Source organism: Neolamprologus brichardi, chromosome 13 (assembly GCF_056152115.1).
Source record: "Neolamprologus brichardi isolate AB-2024 chromosome 13, ASM5615211v1, whole genome shotgun sequence".
NCBI classification, from domain to species: domain Eukaryota; kingdom Metazoa; phylum Chordata; class Actinopteri; order Cichliformes; family Cichlidae; genus Neolamprologus; species Neolamprologus brichardi.
In genome coordinates, this window is record NC_142116.1 from 28,562,396 (window position 1) to 28,581,255 (window position 18,860).

Below are 18,860 nucleotides of genomic sequence, written 5' to 3' on the forward strand. Positions count from 1 at the left end.
TTCTTCCTCAAACAGGGCATGCAACTAACAAATATATAGCTAGATAGATACCACAGAATGTCTTAATGATAGATTGAAAGCAAATATCTATTAACAACCAGATTAGTACATAAACACAACAGAAAACAGAACAGATGAAGATTCTTGTGATTTCTATTGTTCAAAAAAGGAAAAGAAATTATTTTTACAGGGAAATCTATAGTCTAGAGCAGCGGTCTCCAACCTTTTTTGCGCCACGGAGCGGTTTATGCCCGACAATATTTTCACAAACCGGCCTTTAAGGTGTCGCAGATAAATACAACAAAATAAAACTAGTACCGGTACCGAAAACAGAAGATTTATTCATAACACACGTGAAAAGACCCAGGAAAACTGAGTTAACAATAAAAACGATAACAAAATAACGCTGAAAACCGATAAAAACCCTGAAAAACAGACATTTCACACCTGAGCCTCAACTCTCGCGGCCCGATACCAAACGACTCACGGACCGGTACCGGTCCGAGGCCCGGGGGTTGGAGACCGCTGGTCTAGAGGTTCTAATGTGGTTAGGCTAACTTAGCACGATGATGAAGAGCAAGAAGAAACATCTTACATGGATCTGCACAATCTGAGGAAACAGACCTACTGGCATATTTATAGCTTCATATAGTTTATCCTCATTTTTAATCTATCCTATGTTAAGAAATTGGTTTTAAATATCTTTTTGTAGGTGTGCTCTGACTCTGATCATTCTCTTAATTTCTGGCTTCCAAAATTCAATCAAATTTTATTTATATTGTGCCAAATCACAACAGTAGCCTCAAGGCACTTTATATTGTAATGGAAAAACCCTACAAAATAATTCCACAATCCAGTGATTATGGATTCGTCTGATCCATAGATGATACATTAAAAAAGTAGGTGGCCATCCACTGATTTGTGAGATCCAAATCTGAGTGTTGTTGTCACTGACTTCTTTATGTTTTAACAACCATACATGAAGAATGAGGGACATGGCACACTCATATGTTAGAAACTTGCCTATCCAAAAGAACAACCTGCTTTATTTTCCTTTTTGACTCTAACAAGGATCATTAGTTACAAAATTAACAACATACTGAATTGAATAAAACGGGAAACTAGTAACTGAAATCATAAACACACCAAAGCAGTGTTTACTGAAGTTACAGATTAAGAAGGCCAAGTGTCATTTTCTCAAAGAGCTCTATAACTGAATCTTCTTTTGCAACAAGAGCAGTCACCCCCTGCTGGTAATTAGTACGACTGCAGGTTTAAGTCATTTCTATCTTGGTTTTACTTTTCAAAACAAGAAGTTGTGTCAGTCTTGTACACAAAATCATATAAAATGTGAAGAAGGAGTATCAAACACAATACAGCATTACTTTATTTGAAAATACAAAGAACTAAATGTAAATGATGCATCACATTTTTAAGGAAAACAATCAACTGCTGTAAACAGAACATTTAGGCATTTGACCGATATAACAAACACGGGCACCCCAGTATGAGTAAAACATCTTTGATTGTATGTGTGATGTTTTATCAGTTTGAGTATAGAGAGTGCTGGGGTTTCTCCATTATGAGAAACACAGATAGGATTTTTCCTTCCTGAGCTCATGTGGCAAGCAGGTAGTAATTGGTGTGTGTGTTAATCCTGGGATAACAAGTGTTTTCCAAGGAGAGTCAATGATCATCTTACAAGGTCAGTTTAGAACCGTACACTGCATGCATAATGGAGAATGCAAAGGCTAATAGGAACATAATCACATCAAACACAGGCAGAAACACACACACACACACACATACACACACACATATTTTGCTTTCATTCCCAAAACTAAGGTGATCTTTAACTGCCATCTTCCCTGGAAGCTTTTCAATCAAACAGGGCCACCCTGTGATCTAACCAATGCTTTAACATCATCTTAGTAGGGGACTCTTCCCCTCTAGCCAATGGGATTACAGTTGGGAGGTGGTGGCTGCCTCAGCAACCACGCACCATGACCCGTCCATTTTTTTACGACTTCATTATTTTCCCTCCCCGCCACGCTCGTTTTCATTTGCCAGAGCAGGGGTATAATGACTGCGCTATAAAAACGCTGCTTTAACGTTTGCATACTGTTCTCATTTGGTCCGGCCCTCAACCCTTCAGCTAGCATATGGCAGGTAATCAGGTCTGCAATCAGGGCTGCACGTTACGCAGGGCCCCGCTTTCAGCACAGGGGCCATTACCCATCTGTCTTACGACACACATGCGCACACACACACTCATGCAGATACACTTGTATTCGTACAAGCACGCAAACACACAAAAACGGTAGAAGTAGGTACTTGTACACAAATTCATTCTCCACGCAGATGCAAATGCTTACACACACTCCACAAGCACACAGCCTCATTCACATACACAAATGTATACCACTACCTCATCATCTCACCTCTAGAAAATTACCATATAAGAGACTCAGGCTAATGATATTTTCTATGAAATGTGCAGTAACTATAAGTCCCCTGGCTTTTCTAACCATATGTATCATTAATAGGAAAAAGACCTGTGATTCCACAGCTTTATAGCTGCATATGACAAAATGCCTTCACTAGTATGCGGAGCTTATTTAACAAAATCCTTTTGCCCCTCACCTCTACATACCCTGGAATTGTCATTGCACATACACACACACGCATATTATATATATATATATATATATATATATATATATATATATATATATATATATATATATATATATATATATATATATACATATATATATACATATATATATATATATGCAATAGCTCAGGCATATGGTTCCATCATCAAATATAAAGTGCATGCAAAGCCTATTAAAAACAAAAAGACAGGGAACCCTAATGGCATGACCCAGAGTAGTTTTGGGGGATTTTCTTTTCAAATGTCATCTAACTTGTTTTAAAATGATCACATAAAAAAGAAAAAAACTATATGTTAAATTGTAACACAGCAGTCTAAGCTGGACTCCGTCTCGAGTACGCTCTGGGGGTTTCAAAGAAAGTTTAAAGGATTAGGTATGTATTCATGCTTGTCAGCACCTGTCGTACAAATGGAATTAACGTACTTGCCTACATACTTTGTGTGTACCTGAAGGACCACAAACTACGTTCTCTAGAAGCCAGTCAGCAAAGCCTTATCCCCGGGCAACAATCTTTCCCGGGAAGCTCAGAATTACAGCAACACCTGTAGGATAAATAATAACTTCTGTTCAGCCAGATTTGCGCTTGTGAAGAAATAATTGTATAAAATGAAGATGATATTATAATTGTATAATTATTTCATATTATAAAAACACACATTACAGAGTTCCCACACAGCATAAATAACTAAATAAAGACAGCTATTATGTCTTCGTCAGTGTGACACTCTAATCACACTACATTTTTCAGTAACAAAGTAATGGAAAGCATTATTGTACTATAGTCCTTACACCACAGTTACAGTTATGTTGTTTCTTGCATTATCAAAGTATCTTCAGTTATCTGCACGCAGCATACTTTTTTTCTTCCTGCACACTTGCACAATTCAGTTTGTGTAGAGGAGGAGGAATATGATGGAGTGGAGATTTGGCATTGCTTGTTTTTTTATTACACAAAAAGACAAGAGCGCGATGACTGAGGACAGAAACTAGCACATTATGCTGCTAACACAGTGCTGATTCTTTGCAATCATCTACACATACAGCATGCTAACACAAAGCTAGCTAAAGGTCCAGAGCGAACATAAAGTTGAGTACATGCAGACCCCAACCCAGCAACCAGAGCCTCAACTTCAGTGGCTAACAAAAGCAGTGTTGACTTTCTGTTTCTATTGTAGCGTCATTATGGTGATTGCTTTGAAGTCTCTTTGTGCTGGTTTTCATTTTTTCTTTTTAATTTGGCCTTTGGGTTCATACATAAATACTAACAGACAGATCATATGTGTGTCCTCATTAGTATTGAAGCGTGGGACTTTTATTGTTAACCAGTAATTACAAAACAGTGCGTTTCAGGACAGTTTACTGAGTAATAATAAAGTAATACAACGAGTACCGAAACAAATGACTTTCACTGGCGAATAATTAAGTAACGTATTGATGCATGCTCAACCATCCAGGTAAGTAAATCTCCAAAAGTTGATTCTAAAACGCTACGCTTCGGAGAATTAAGTTATGTACTGCATTACTTAAACGTAAAGGTAAAGTGTAATGCACGGGCGACCGTGGCTCAGAGGGTTGGGAAGCGTATCTGTAAGGTCGCCGGTTCGATCCCCGGGCTCTCTGTCCTGGTCGTTGTGTCCTTGGGCAAGACACTTTACCCTACTGGTGTTGGCCAGAGGGGCCGATGGCGCGATATGGCAGCCTCGCTTCTGTCAGTCTGCCCCAGGGCAGCTGTGGCTACAACCGTAGCTGCCTCCACCAGTGTGTGAATGCGAGAGTGAATGAATAGTGGCATTGTAAAGCGCTTTGGGTGCCTTGAAAAGCGCTATATAAATCCAATCTATTATTATTATGCACTACTTTTTTTGACTAACAAAGCCAACACTGGTCTTTGCGCAACATTCAAGTATCTATAATTACTATTGTAGCACAAAAGACCACAGCTATCTGTAGATAGAAACCTTAATACTACACTAATAAGTGTAGGAAATTTGATACCATTATCAGTGGGTTTATTTGAATACCCTTACTAATTAGACATAATAAGACCTCAGTCTGATATTATATAACCACCCCAAATTAGATCCAGTGGCTCACTTATTATAAACCTGTGAAGATCTACTTTAGTCTTTTTCAGAATATCTGAAGAGTAACTTATGGATCCAATTTAGTTTTTGGCCTCCCACCAGCAGATCAGACGATATTGCCGTTGACACACATATTATGCCTGGCTGCCTGTTGTGTTTTAGGATGAAATAAGATGGCCTATGTGAAGCTCATGGGCTTAATGTGACTGGCGTACAGCCGTGCAGTCCAGAGGTCACAGTTACAGACAGGAGGGTAAAATGAAGAAGGTCTGTTTCCTTTGGCAGGCACGGATGGAACTTCCAAAACTCCAGCCAGAGACAAAAGAGACATTTCAAGTCAGCATAAAATATTACGAAGCCAGTCCGTGGCCAGCCAAGACAAAAGATAAAACATGGTTGTCACTAAATACAACGGTGCTGACAGGACCGACCCAATCTGGCAACTTGGATGGAAACCATTACTTCTAACTGGACTGGAGCTTTGAAGATTGGAGGAATCTTGTGGTGGGAGTCCGCCCCCCCGCCCAACCAGCTAGGCACCTCAGCAGAATCCACCAGTACTCTGTCATTTGTACAGATGTCCAGCCAAATAGTATGCGCACATGTGTTTGTGAGTGTGTGTGTGTGTGTGTGTGTGTATGGGGCATCTTTCCTACGCACACAAATCCACAATGTACATACGCATTCTCTACCTCGGCTCCCATGTTTCATCCTCCCCGCTCTCCCCGTGTTGTGTTTGTTGAGCTCTCGGGCCCAAATCCATTATTACCTCCTGAAATGACAACTCATTTCCACAAATGTAATCCTTTCCCTTGCCTGCATGAAGCTGTAAAGTAAACACAGTCTTCTCTCCAGAAAGCAGAGAGCAAGGAGGGTAGGGACACGCCACTTCAAATTTGCAAAAGGGAACTCAGAATGGTGAACGGCAGACCTGTGGAGTGAAGATGATAAAGACTAAGAGCATTTGAAGGGATTTATTCCAAAGCACCGCAGCGTCTACAGATATACTATATAAAGTACATACATAAAGCTTGTGGATAGTAGAATTTTCCACCTTGAAGTGTCCACTTTAACAAGAATATTGATCTATTTCAGAGTCTCTGTCATGGTCCCCGGGTCTTGGACCCACGTTTTTGAAGTTTTTTGTGAGTTCATGGTATGATTTAAGAGTTCTTTCCTTTTTTTTGCCTTGCTGCTTTAAGTTGATCTCTGTGGTATTTCTTAATATGGTCAGCACTTAGTTCTTATTAGTTTTAGTCGATGATAATTTTCTGGAGTTTGTTTTCAGTCAGAGGATCCCTCTGCTCCCTCTGTCCTCGTTCTGTCCGCCCATTAGTTGCGTGAAAGTGTGTTTTTCTTTTCCTTCAGTGTGTGTGAAGTTAATCTTGCTCCCCTGTGTAGCTGTGGCTTACTTCCTGTTTTATTTTGGTAACAGCTGGTCTTTTCTGTCTTGTGTCTAATTTTACTTCCTTTGTCATTTTCTTAATTAGTTTCAGCTGTGTATTTTCGACCCTGGTGTGTCCATTGTATTTAATTACCTCTAGTGTATATAAGCCTCAGACTCCCCTTCACTCACTGTCAGTGTCTGTTTCTCTTTTCTGTTTGCCATCCCTGTGTGTTTTAGGCTTCTATTAGAAACACTTTGGATTATGATGGTGGACTTTTGTTTCCTACCTAAAGTTGTGTACATGTGTTTGCGTCTTATTTCTACCAACCTTGGACAAAATGTGGAACACATCTTGAATCTAATCCTATCTGTGTCCAGTGCAGAGCAACTGGTGTGAGACTCATCGGCCTTTCTTCTCTTTTATCCAGAAAGGACCAATTATCCTAACGGACTGTATTATTCAAATTTAGGGCTGCAGTTCAGACAGAAACCATCAAATGTCCCAGAGGAAAGAGGGTTTTTTTTTTTTTTAGCCAAATGCAGTGTTTCCTACAAAAATATTGTATTTTTGGTGGTAGCAGGTCAAGGGGCACACACAAATGTGCCCACACAACACCCACACTTTCTTAAACAAATTAATAAAGAGGTCAAATACTATATACTAGTACTTTGAGTCAATAAAATACAACAAATAAGCTGCACAGTGAAATTGCTAAACATACAGTGATTGCCATTACTCAAATCATTTTGTGTGAAGTATGTTGGCTGTAGGACTTTCTCTTGCTTCATTTAGTTTTATTGCCATTGTAATACTAACAATTTTTGGAACACTTATTAAAACAGGTAAAGCTGTAAAAGTAAAGTGATATTGAAACAGTCAGAACGTAGGTTTAAAAAAATATGTTTTTCTAGCAAAATGTAATATGTTTTATGCCATTTATGTGGCATATTAATAATGAGGAAATAAATATACATTTTAATCTATAGGCTGAAACTTCACCATCACAAAGAATAAATATATTAAGACAAAAAAACAAATTATACAATTGAAAGAGTCATGAAAATATTTGTAATTTCTCATCAAAAGTAAACCACCTGTTTACCCTTCTCCCACAGTTATAGACCCTTTTTCAACATTGGTCTGTCCTCTGTGTTCAGACTGTAACTGTCATTTCAAACAACCTCTGAATATGGTTTGGATGGTTAGTTTGTCCTCTGCATGTTGCAATATGCAATACGATCAACGACATGATAAAATTTTAGAGGGTGTAGTTTAATGCATAGTTGGTTGGTTGGTTCATAAAACTCTGAACTCTGCTTATGTTCCTTTCCTGATTTGGTGTGGTTTGTATGTGTTTCTTCAAACCTCCACACGGTAGATATGTATGCAGATATTTGGTAACAATACATTATGTGTAAAGGTTTTAGATTTGAAGACATTATTGGTCATATGTAATATTGCTATAGTTTTAGACATGTTTGTTTTAGCATCATTGTATGAGCTTTCTAGTATAATGTATGGTCATCACAGACTAAAATCAATGTTCATACTCACTACTTCAAATAACTGACTTTGTTTTATTTGCCTGTTGCAAACTTTATGCAATAACTCCATTAAAATTTATTAATGTCATTTCTTTAAACCTTCTAAGTTGATAATAGTAATTGATAGGCAAACAATAATGACTTGAATTACATATATTTGTAATTCAAGAATTACATTTAAAAGTCAAAATTTATTATTTGCTTAGGCAGTAATTAATACATTAAACTTTACCATCTATTTTTCATTTTGGCAAAGCCACATTCAGGGCGGTAGTGTTATCATCCAATTCTCCTGATGCTTGGTTCATTAGGAGCGCTGAACTATAGCTGTCTGGTGAGCCGCAGACATGCAGCAAGAACATGCACACTGTCGTGTGTGCCTGCAAAAAGCTTGTACTTTGTCAGCATATTGCAGTTTAACCCAATCTACTGTCAAATGCAGTAGCTTGTTAAAACTCCAACCTGATATTTTTCAGAACACAGCAGATCCATATACTGAGGCATGTGACCCAGTGAAAAGAGCCTAGTGACATGGTCCTTATCTGCAATAGCTATTGCAGGTCTTGCCCCGTTTGGCAGCCTTAGTGAACCTCAGTGTAGGGTAGAAGTGTAGTGTAGGTAGAACCAGTTCTCACTCACTGCACGCAGTTGTTAAAGTGGCCCTACAGCTCTGCAGAGCTCCAGCATGAAATGGGATGGGAATTTAGGGAAAATTGATTCCATTATCAATATCACTTATCGATTCAATTCCTTATCAAGGGTTGACGTGCCAGTCTGTGTATGGAAATTAGCACCAACTAAATCAGCATCTGTTCCTTAAATGCCCACTATTTTACACATAACTGATGTAGCAAATTCTGACTTCCAACAAAAAAGAGGGTTTATGTCCTGTTTGGGAGGTTTACTCACTGCTCTATGCTTCTTTTTGGCTGGTTAAGGCTCTATTAACTCTACTTGGGCCGGCTTAAAATATGAAAATATAGGCCAATATCCATAATATCGTTCTTTCCAGTGTTAAAAGAAACACTGGAAAGAAAAAAAATAACCCTGAGAGGTTTTGACAAAGAGCCCTTTATGCAAAATTTATAATAAGACTGCCCTCAAACTTACTTGGACAGGTGCAACTTGGCAAAAGCACCAAAGAACACGTTGAAACAAGAGCTGTACCTGTCACATTTCAGAATGGTAGAGGGAAAAGGCTAAATTAGACTAAATTAGAGATTTTAAGATTAAAGATAAATTGTCTTTGGCTGCCCAGACATATCCAATCAAAGCTGTTCTGTATTATATAAAGAGACAATTAAAGGCAGACATGCTTATAGCTTCAACTAAAAGGCAGGCACACACACACACACTCACACACACACACAAGCTACATCAGATAAACAAAAAAAGAGAAAATCAGTCCTCCATCAGCGTGCCCACCAATCCATCCCTTACCCTCAGCCACATCATATGTGACTGGTTTAATCGCAGGCCAATCATTGCCAGGTCACAATTAATAAAAGCCACAACAGCCGCAAATAAACAAGTCCAAATTGCTGCCTTAATCGAATGATGCAAACATTGGTGAGTTACAAAAGTTCACTGCCGCCACTGACAATTTCCTAATTGTATTCACTCATTCATGGCAATTTTATTAACATGGAGCGGATGTCTTCTGCCCTTCCACTGTCACAGCACCAGGGATCTAATTTCATTATTTTCCACAAGATTTGCTTGACTACTGCCGCCATGCTAGTGGCGCACCACGGCCAGATGTTTATGCTATTTAAATGAGGAAGCAAAGCCTGTTGGGTAAACATAATTAAAGAAAGTTGAAGCTTTGTTGTTTTTTTTTAACTTCTCTTCCTTGCCCTCTCTTTGTCTCCCTATCTCTCCTCCAAAGTCTCTCTCTCTCTCTTTCTTTCCTAACTTTTACTTCATTAGACAAATTTCAATTAACATCAGAGCCACATGTTTCTCTGAGCAGGAGAACGAGAGCTGCACGGAAAGGTGGGCATGCAGACAAGTGTAACACAGTGGACAGTGCACACACAGTGTATGCACAGATGCTTTAGCCTACAATTAACATGCAAATATGCTAATTTTGTGCACAAAAACACAAACACAAGTGAGTGTTTTCTTCGCTGACCGCTTGTTAAAGCGAACCGGGTGACTGGGATGCTCTTGAATCATTCACAACTCTATTCCTACCTGTGCACCTGATGAATCCAAACACGGTTGACCTGTGGCCACCTCTGCGGGTGTGTGTTTATTAAAATCATCACCCAGCACAGCCCAATCACACAGGCATTACTGCCCACGCCTGTTGCATGCTAAATAGGAGGAGAGACAGAGAGAGAGAAAGAGAGAGGGTAAATTAAATCACTCATGTCATGGTGCTAATAGGCCAGGCTTGCGCTCTGTGTAATTCCAGGCTGGAGCTACAAAAAATAAGTTGGGTTAAAAAAAAAAAACACAGAGCAAGAACATTCTATTAGGGCCAATATCACAGACAGTGTGTTACAAGGGGTCATTACAAGATTATGTAAACCAAGAGAGCACATTTCCATGCCGTGGTCATTTACATGTGATTATTGCATCAGAGTTATGCAGCGATTATACGGGGCTCGCCTCAGACATGCCAAGCCATATACACACAGGCTCAGGCTGTGCACACACACACACATGCACACACATGCACATGCACACACACACACACACACACACACACACTAAATTATGTCAAGATTATAGAAGGGGCTTGATCTTGAAAATAAAAGCAAACTCACAACAGCACCTGTCTGTGGCCTCTCTGTTTAGACTGAGGATTTATCCGCTGATGTCCCGTGTTGCGGCATGAATCCAGGGACACCCTGCTCATAAAAGCCTTCATTTGAACTACCGTAAGCAGAAGAATTCATTTACCCCGTTTGATAGAAAATGTCCTATCCGCCGCCTGCATTACTGCCCCAGTATTGCTGGGGCTTCATGGCTCAAAAATGCTTTGGCGCTCCAGTCATACAAGCACTTTTTAAGTATGCAGCACGCAGCACATTCGATACCCTTTAGTGCACACGAACTGAGTAGCTGTCAAAAATACAACAGGCATCTCAAGTAATTATGCAGATTTATGCAAAACATTAACAAGAAGAATTAAAGGCACAAATGAGGTGGCTACACTTGAATTGTTAAGATTATGAATAATTACCATGAATCTTTTTGCTCTTAATATAACTTGTTTTTGATAAACAAAGCCTTAATTATCGGAATACTTTGGAGGATTCTGGTGACCTTCATTAATCTTAGACAACAAGTCTCCGGTGAGACTTGAGATGAGGCCTGTGTACGTGCGTGTGCACGCACACACGCATGTGCACACACATATAGGGTAAACACGCATGCATGGCGGCGCATATGCTAACTAGCCACTTCAGCCCTGGAGCAAGCAGACAGACAGGTACACCTCCTAGTTAAGCCAAGAGAGCTCCTCACACTCCCCGGTGTGTCCCAGTATGGTAAGCCAGGAGGACAGATGCACAGGCGCACACATGAAGCAGGTGACTCAGATGCTCCTTTGAGAATTGGCAGCACCAGGTCCTTCACTAATTACAATTACATCTCACTTCCCTCCCCTTTCCACTTTCCTCTAACTTTGGACATGAATATTCCAGCAGAGCCATTGTGCATTGGACACGCTGCTCAATATGTCCCATAATTAAAAGCATGATGTGCGAGATGAAAATACTAAGGGCGCCCAACTCTACTCACAGCTCGCTGCCACCGAGAGAACAGAGAGCAAGAGATTTAGATTTTTTTTTCAGTGCCTAAAATCATATGCTAGAAAAATGTTTTTTTGTATTTTCAAATTATTTTGGAATTATTTTACTGAAAAACTTGAAGCAACAGGAGGAAGACAAATTTACGCGTAGTGCTATGAAAAAGTGTGAAAATTTACTGCTGTTTAAATTTCCTGCATATTTGTCACACTCACATGTTTCAGGGCGTCAAGCAAACTTTAACATTAAACAAGGATGACCTGAGAAAAGACAATATATAGTTTTTAAATGATGATTTCATTTATTGGGGACCTACATGTTCCCATGTGAAAAAGTAATAGCTCCTAAAAATAATAACTGATTGTATCAACTTTCAAGCATTTCCGATACCTGGCAGTAAGTCTTTCACGTTGTTCATCCCACTCTTCTTTGCAGAGTTGTTTTAAAGGATGATCTGAAAGGTCGTGCCAACCTTTATTTTGTTTTTCTTTAGCCATTCACCATAAATGGTAAATGGACTGCTTCTTCTATAGCGCTTTATACAACTTGCCTCATTCACCCATTCACACAAGCACTTTTTTCTATTCTCTATGTAAATGCTTCTGTCTACCATTCACACACTTTTATACTCTGATGGATGCATCACAGAGCAACTTGGGGTTAGTATCTTGCCCAAGGATATTGGGCATGCAGACCGGAGCAGACAAGGATCATACCACCAACCTTCCCATTAGTTGGTGACCTGCTCTACCACCTCGGCTACAGCCATCCCAAGCAAAGGCGGTGGGCTTGCTTACTGCATTTCAGGTCATTGCCCTGGTGCGTAACCCAGATGTATCTGACCTTCAGGGAACACATTCTGATTCAGTAATTTCTAGTAGATAGCAGAGTTCATGGTAACATCAATTATAATAAGTCGCCCAGGCCCTGAAGCAGCACGTCAGCTCCAGACCATCACACTGCCACCACCATGTTGAAATGCTGTGTTAGTTTTATGTCAGATGAACAAACCTAATCTGTTTGGGCCAATAGGTTCATGTCAAAGATCAAGACATATGACACCTGTCCTACTCAGTGACCACTACAACATTATTTATTTCTTTATGAGTTCCTCAGAAAGGTTCTTTGTCCCTCTTGGAAAGTTTCTGACCAGGAAGCAAGAAGAGAGAGGCGATATAAGCCTAAAGATTAAAGTCATTTTACGTAGGGTTGGATACAATAACTAAGTTAGACAAATGTTATATTTTAGCAAGTAGCATGATCCTGAGGTTCAGCTCTATCAAATTCCAGAACCACTGAAACTAAATATGTTACGGCACTGACAGTACAAAGACAGAAAACAATTTTTTTTTGTGCATGTTATAAATCACATTGTACCAACTTTGGGTTTGGCTTCAGAACTCTGCTAATGCTCCAATGAATATGTAATCATCAATAATGTAATCAGCATTTAATACTATGCATATCTAATAATATGAGATTAGGTTTGATTATCTCGTGTGTTAATCATAGCAAGTGATGACTCTGCAACTTCTGGTGCTTCAACAATTAGGTCTGATCCCAAGGGTGTCTGACACCCAGGGGTGCTGCCAATCAAATCTCTGTTGATTGTTTTGGTTTAGTATCTATATTGTTTCTATTTATTCCCATCTACCTAATGAAATGCACACATGCATCTAAACACAAACACACACTTTCTCATAAGAAACCACAAAGAAAAGCTCGCTACACACACATGCTGTTTAAATATCATTTGGCCAAATTAAGCACAGAAAACTCTCGTTCTCTTTCTGACCTATCACAGCTGACTTTGGGTAAGAGATGGGATACACTCTGAACAGGCTGCCTGACACAGCGCAAACAGAGGCTGAAAACAGATAGATGATGGATGAATCAATAAACCCCAGTTCTTTTTTGTCTGGTTGAGCTTTTCCAATGTTTTTTTACAGAAAGTTTAACTTCCAGTTCAATGTTTTTAATTCTAAACAAACATAGTTTCAGACACTAGAAAATGTTAGATATCAAACCAGCTTTCCCAGAACCGTTCTGGCCTTACAGTTCTTCTCATCTAAGAATTCCTTTTGGCTTGTCATACAGGCGATAATTCCATATAAGGAGGTAGATCCGAACTCTAAACAGGTTACTGACAACCTTGAGGACATTGAGAAGTTTACATCAGATGGATGATGCACCTCCACATTACTACATGGAACAAATGTTTTTTCCATCCTTCTTTGTTTCTTCTTTGTTAACCTTTTTAATGGCTAATTAAACAAATCAATGGCTTAAGTATCATGACCTGAAAACTACTGTTCACGTAACGATAGAGTCGGTGTACATTAATCCATACAGATTTTCAGAAAATGTTATTCAACTATCAACAGTTACTTTATAGTTTGATTTAGTTCTCCGAATGGGATCTGAGACAAAATGAAAAGTTGAGAAATCCATCATATTTTCATGTAAACATTCAAAGACACTTCTAGGGTAGACATCAAATTGAAACAGAATAGCTGTACTGCCAGTAGTAACACTCAAGTAGATCTCATCAACTCATTAGAGCAGCGGTCCCCATCCTTTTTTGCGCCACGGACCGGTTTATGCCCGACAATATTTTCATGGACCGGCCTTTAAGGTGTCGTGGATAAATACAACATAATAAAACTAGTACCGGTACCGAAAAAAAGAAGATTTATTCATAACACACGTGAAAAGACCCAGGAAAACCGAGTAACCCAGGAAAACCGAGTAAACAAAATAACGCTGAAAACCGATAAAAACCCTGAAAACTATACATTTCACACCTGAGCCTCAACTCTCGCGGCCCGGTACCAAACGACTCACGGACCGGTACCGGTCCGAGGCCCGGGGGTTGGGGACTGCTGCATTAGAGGCTTGATCGACTAAAGCTTGGGCCGTTATTCATCTGTTATGAATCTCTTGTACTCCCAGCATTGTTTTCTGAAGAGCTATGATAACATTAAACCATCAAACTGTGTCTGCATTAAAGGTCAGGCAGACCAAAACTTTCGACTACCAATTACAACCGGACAGAGGCACAGCGTATAATGTGAAATATTACTGACGAAGTCCAGAAAATCATGTTGCATGTTACTAGAACATCTGTTTTGTTTTTTAAAGCTAGTTTTTGGTTATTTCGGTAGGAGAACAATTTGGAGCTAAAACTATGTAGTTGTCTTTGGGTTAAACTGAGAAGTTGGGATTGACCTATTTCAGTATTGCCATAGCATCATGAAATGCTACCAAAGGCCCCCTTTGGCTTAAAAATAAAAAACAAGACGGAATAATAATTAGATGACCTTGGAGCGAGCACAGACTGCTTTTGGGGGGAGCTGTTACTTCCCTTTGTGTTTTCATTCGCATATAAAAGAAAAACACTTGTGAGCGGTAGAAAATGTAGCACCTGACCAAGTAACTCCTATTCATCATACAACTTCAAACCTCTACAAATATGAAGGTTGATTTTTCTTACTATGTGGCTGCATTTTCATTAGATCTGAACTTTAAAACCCAGGTTTTTTAACCTCATCAACTTTGTGCCAAAGCTGAAAAGCAGTGGATCACTCCGTTTCAGATTTGATCGTTCAGCTGATTGAAATGTTGATGTATTAAATCCACAGGGTCTCTGGAATCATAGTGTAAATCTCCTCATAATGGAGTTATTTGTCGAGATTGCTCCTCTCATGATCATCGTCAAATGGAGGTCACTCTTTCCCTGTCATTTTTATTTATAACAACATCACTGATATGTGATAATAAGCATATGGAGGCATGGAGCATGTTGGAAATATTTCATCTGAGCATATGTTTCCATAGGCACTGCTGCTGGACCGAGTCAGAATCGTTTCCTGGGATGTCTTATGAGATGATAGCTGCAGATGCCAGGTCTGTGTGACTGCTCTGCTGTCCCTAATAACAGTAACTCTAACAGTAACTCAGGCCTGCTCTATTGATCATGAAAACAGAGCATCACTCATCTAGAGGAGAACAAAACAAGCCAATATAGCTTTCAAATGCTTTACTGCCCTCTAGAAAACATCAATGCTGGAATATTGGCCCAGTTTACATAAAAGAGCAAAGAGAGAGAGAGAGAGAGGAAAGAAAAGATGGCCAACGTTAAGCTGTTAGTCAAGAGAGCCAGATTTACCGTTTCTATTTCTACATTTTCCCTCTGCGGATCGATGGAGGAGTCAGTTCATTTTCTCTGACATCAATACTGCGGAGCCCGGTACAGTTCGCTCCCCTCCAACTGCCTTTCATCCTGGCCACACTGGAGCTTGTAGATGCTGTTAGGCCAACGCTCGAGGTGGCGGCTGCCCTCCCCAACACGGGATCAGCTCTGGCTCACCTTACAATGCTGTAACCTCAGCCGGGTGGAGGACAGAAATGAGGGAGAGAGGAGGATTTTTTGAAAAAAATAGCCGACCTCTCCTGAGTGGTTTGGGGTGATGTCTACCTCCCTTTGTAGTTAGTTACTGGAACTTTCCAAGACCTTTTTCTCACTTCCTGCTCAGCAGCAGGATGCTAAATGTTGGCCCGGCTACTGCATTTCCTGCCCTGGCATATGTTTGTGAAGGTATCTGGTGGGGGAGCTGGAGCTTTTCAGAACTCCTTTGGAAGTGTGTGTTGCCCTCGCTGGCAGCTCTCTACAGCCCCCCACCCCCTCTAACCCCAGCTCAAACCTTAAAGCAGCACAGGGAGAGGAGGCTGGCCTGAATCACAGCGCTAAGGGGCAGCCCCAACCTCCATCTCAGTACCCTGACCTCACCTCCCGCACGGGGGGGGGGGGGGGACTTGGTCGTCAAGGAGGCCTGTGGAGGAATGGAGAGGGAGGATTGGGGGGGGGGGGGGGGTGTACTTGGCAGGCAACTTTAAAAATGCGGTACAAGGTGCTTAAAGGAACTCATGCCCCAGGACAGAAGCACTAAAGTCTGTTTATGTGACTTCTGCTTGATGATCATGTTCCCTTTTTTTATTTTATTTTCCCCCTTTTGCCTTGTTTGATTTTTTTTTCCTTTTACAAAAACTGGGCACATGTGCACTCAGAGAAATCAATGCCTTTAATAGGTTTGAAGTTTCTCTTTGCTGACGGTACAGCAAAATCCAAGCATCCAAAATAAAAAGAAATCTTTTGTCTTTGTTACATTAGGAACAAATTGCTGTCATCAGAATTTAAAGTTGCCATACATGACACAGAGTGATCTCTATGGCCTGATTGGTCCCTGAAAAAGGGGCAAACCTGGCCTACTAGATGACAAAGTGTGTAAATAACAACAAAAACATGTATATATTTTAGTAGAAAAAAAGCTACTTCTAAATTGCTTTTAAGAGGTGATTTTTTTTAACCTTTTATTAAACTATAATTTTAATGTTTTTGAGAACCTGCAATAGAACTGATCAAATTAAACTTAATTGCAGATAATTGTTTATTTTTAATTTATTTTTGGGGAACAAAAAACAATATTTATTAATGGGCCCAAAATGGTTTGTATGAAAAGAAGATCAGTAGTATACTGTACAAAGATCCACTCAAGAAAGTCTTTGTTATAATCTTAGACCAGGACATGGCTAACTGGGGGACTTGGGGAGAAACTGATTGACTTTGAAATAATGCGTCTGTCCATCTGTCCAGCAGGCAATTAGCACGATTAGCAGAATGCTAAAAAATGTTATCAGCTGAAACAGTATCACTACAAATCAAAGTAAAAATAAAATGTGGGTTTTTTTCCAGTTCAGATGAATTATCATAGCTGTATTTGTGGAAACTAAAAAAGAAAATGATTATTTCAGCAGTTTAGCTAAAATTCATTAGTGCTTTTCTCACGAGCGCTCTCTGTTGCTCTTTTGGCTGAACTGCAGCAAAACTGCTTTCCTAGATCAGCTCTGTTTACATGGGCAGAATCTGGAAGCTTGAATAAACACAGTGCACTTCATACAGAAAGTGAATCTAGACTCACAGTTTAAAAAATGTTTTCCACTTCATACTAACACATTTCTTCAGATTGCCTAACGTCACATGCAGAATCTCCTTTTAGGGTCTACATCTGTGCCTGAGCAATAGAGCCAATGCCCACGTATCCCATAATCCACTATGTAACCACAGAAGCTTATGTACAACATATTGCTGAGACTCTGACCCTGGCACCTCCTAATTAGGCCTAAGTGAAGTGTTGTTGTTGTCTTTGAGCCCTTCTGCCCTTGCCTGCAGTTACGTGCTCCGACATGGACTCCAGAAGGAACTGCCATTCAGTCTCCGGTGTGTTTGCGATACACAGACACACACACACATGCTCTATAAGAGTCTGTCCCTACCTCCGGGCAAACAGATGGAGGCAGCGCGGATGTTCACAAAAAAATTGGAGTCCTCGGAGTGGCTGTGTTGTCACTGCAGCTCGTGATTTTTGTTCATATGACAGAAATGCGGTGTGCCGACTTTTACTACAAGGACACAGAATTAAAGTTTGTTTTTTTTTAAGCATAAATCTGACAGTGATACACCGGAGCCCATTCTCCTAATTTTCCCGACAACGTGGGGCTAGTATTAGCATGGACAACAAAAACAGAATTAGAAGAACACTTCCTCTGTCAAAACTTGAAAGACTGTTATGTTTTTTTTGTTTTTGTTATTTTTACTTTATGCACACTGCTGTCAGTGTGAGACAGAGGTTACATCCAAAAATAGACAGAAGTTTTTTTTAGTAAGAAACAAATAACACAGCTTGTGCTTTTGCTAGAAAATAGAGTCAAAAAACATCAGAAATCATGTGCATCTATATTTAAATGGACACATTTTCCCTGCCTTTCTCTCTCGCACGGGCAAAAATCACACTTTTCAGTTTCCCTCCGCCCCCCTTCATTTGTGAATTTTGCCATTACAGAAAGTTGTGTGACTGTGTGTGTGTGTGTGTGTGTGTGAGAGAGAGAGAGAGAGAGAGAGAGAGAGAGAGAGACTGCATGCAGTTCATTTGTAAGAGAGCCGCGACCTGACAAATGTATTCGGCTCCCAGCAGCACTGCCAAGCCCCAAAATTCATGTAAAACACCAGTAACTCCTGGTGCTTTTTAAAAAGGGATCGGCTGATACAGGATAATGATGGAGACTTCAGCTTGATTATAGGAAACCATCCCCATCAAATATTCCATTCCCTTTTTTTATATCCAGACTTTATGGAGAAAAAAAAGAACAAGAAAATCAAAACGATGTACCTGGAGCTGGAGGCATTCAGGCATGAGCAAAGCGTGGAAGAGCCAGAAAAAAGAAAGTGGGTGTGTGTGGAGGTAGAGAGGTTTATTGTAGTGAGAAAGGGGGAAATATGAAGTAGAGTCCTTTAATACAATAAGTCCAGAAAATAATTTCTTCTCAAATACAGAATTCTAATCTTATT

The 18,860-nt window shown here is 39.9% G+C and overlaps 1 protein-coding gene across 4 annotated transcripts in view; it reads right to left on the bottom strand.

The window, feature by feature from the left end:
* Positions 1–18,860, bottom strand: part of LOC102779806 (uncharacterized) — a 407,388-nt gene that overhangs the window by 331,793 nt on the left and 56,735 nt on the right. For 2 of the 4 annotated variants that reach the window (XR_004844183.2, XR_437580.2), the window contains exon 2: positions 9,891–10,012. The exons of the other annotated variants lie outside the window; for them this stretch is intronic. The gene's annotated coding sequence lies outside the window, so the exon portion shown is untranslated. The remainder of the gene's footprint in view (positions 1–9,890; positions 10,013–18,860) is intronic. 4 annotated transcript variants of the gene reach the window in all.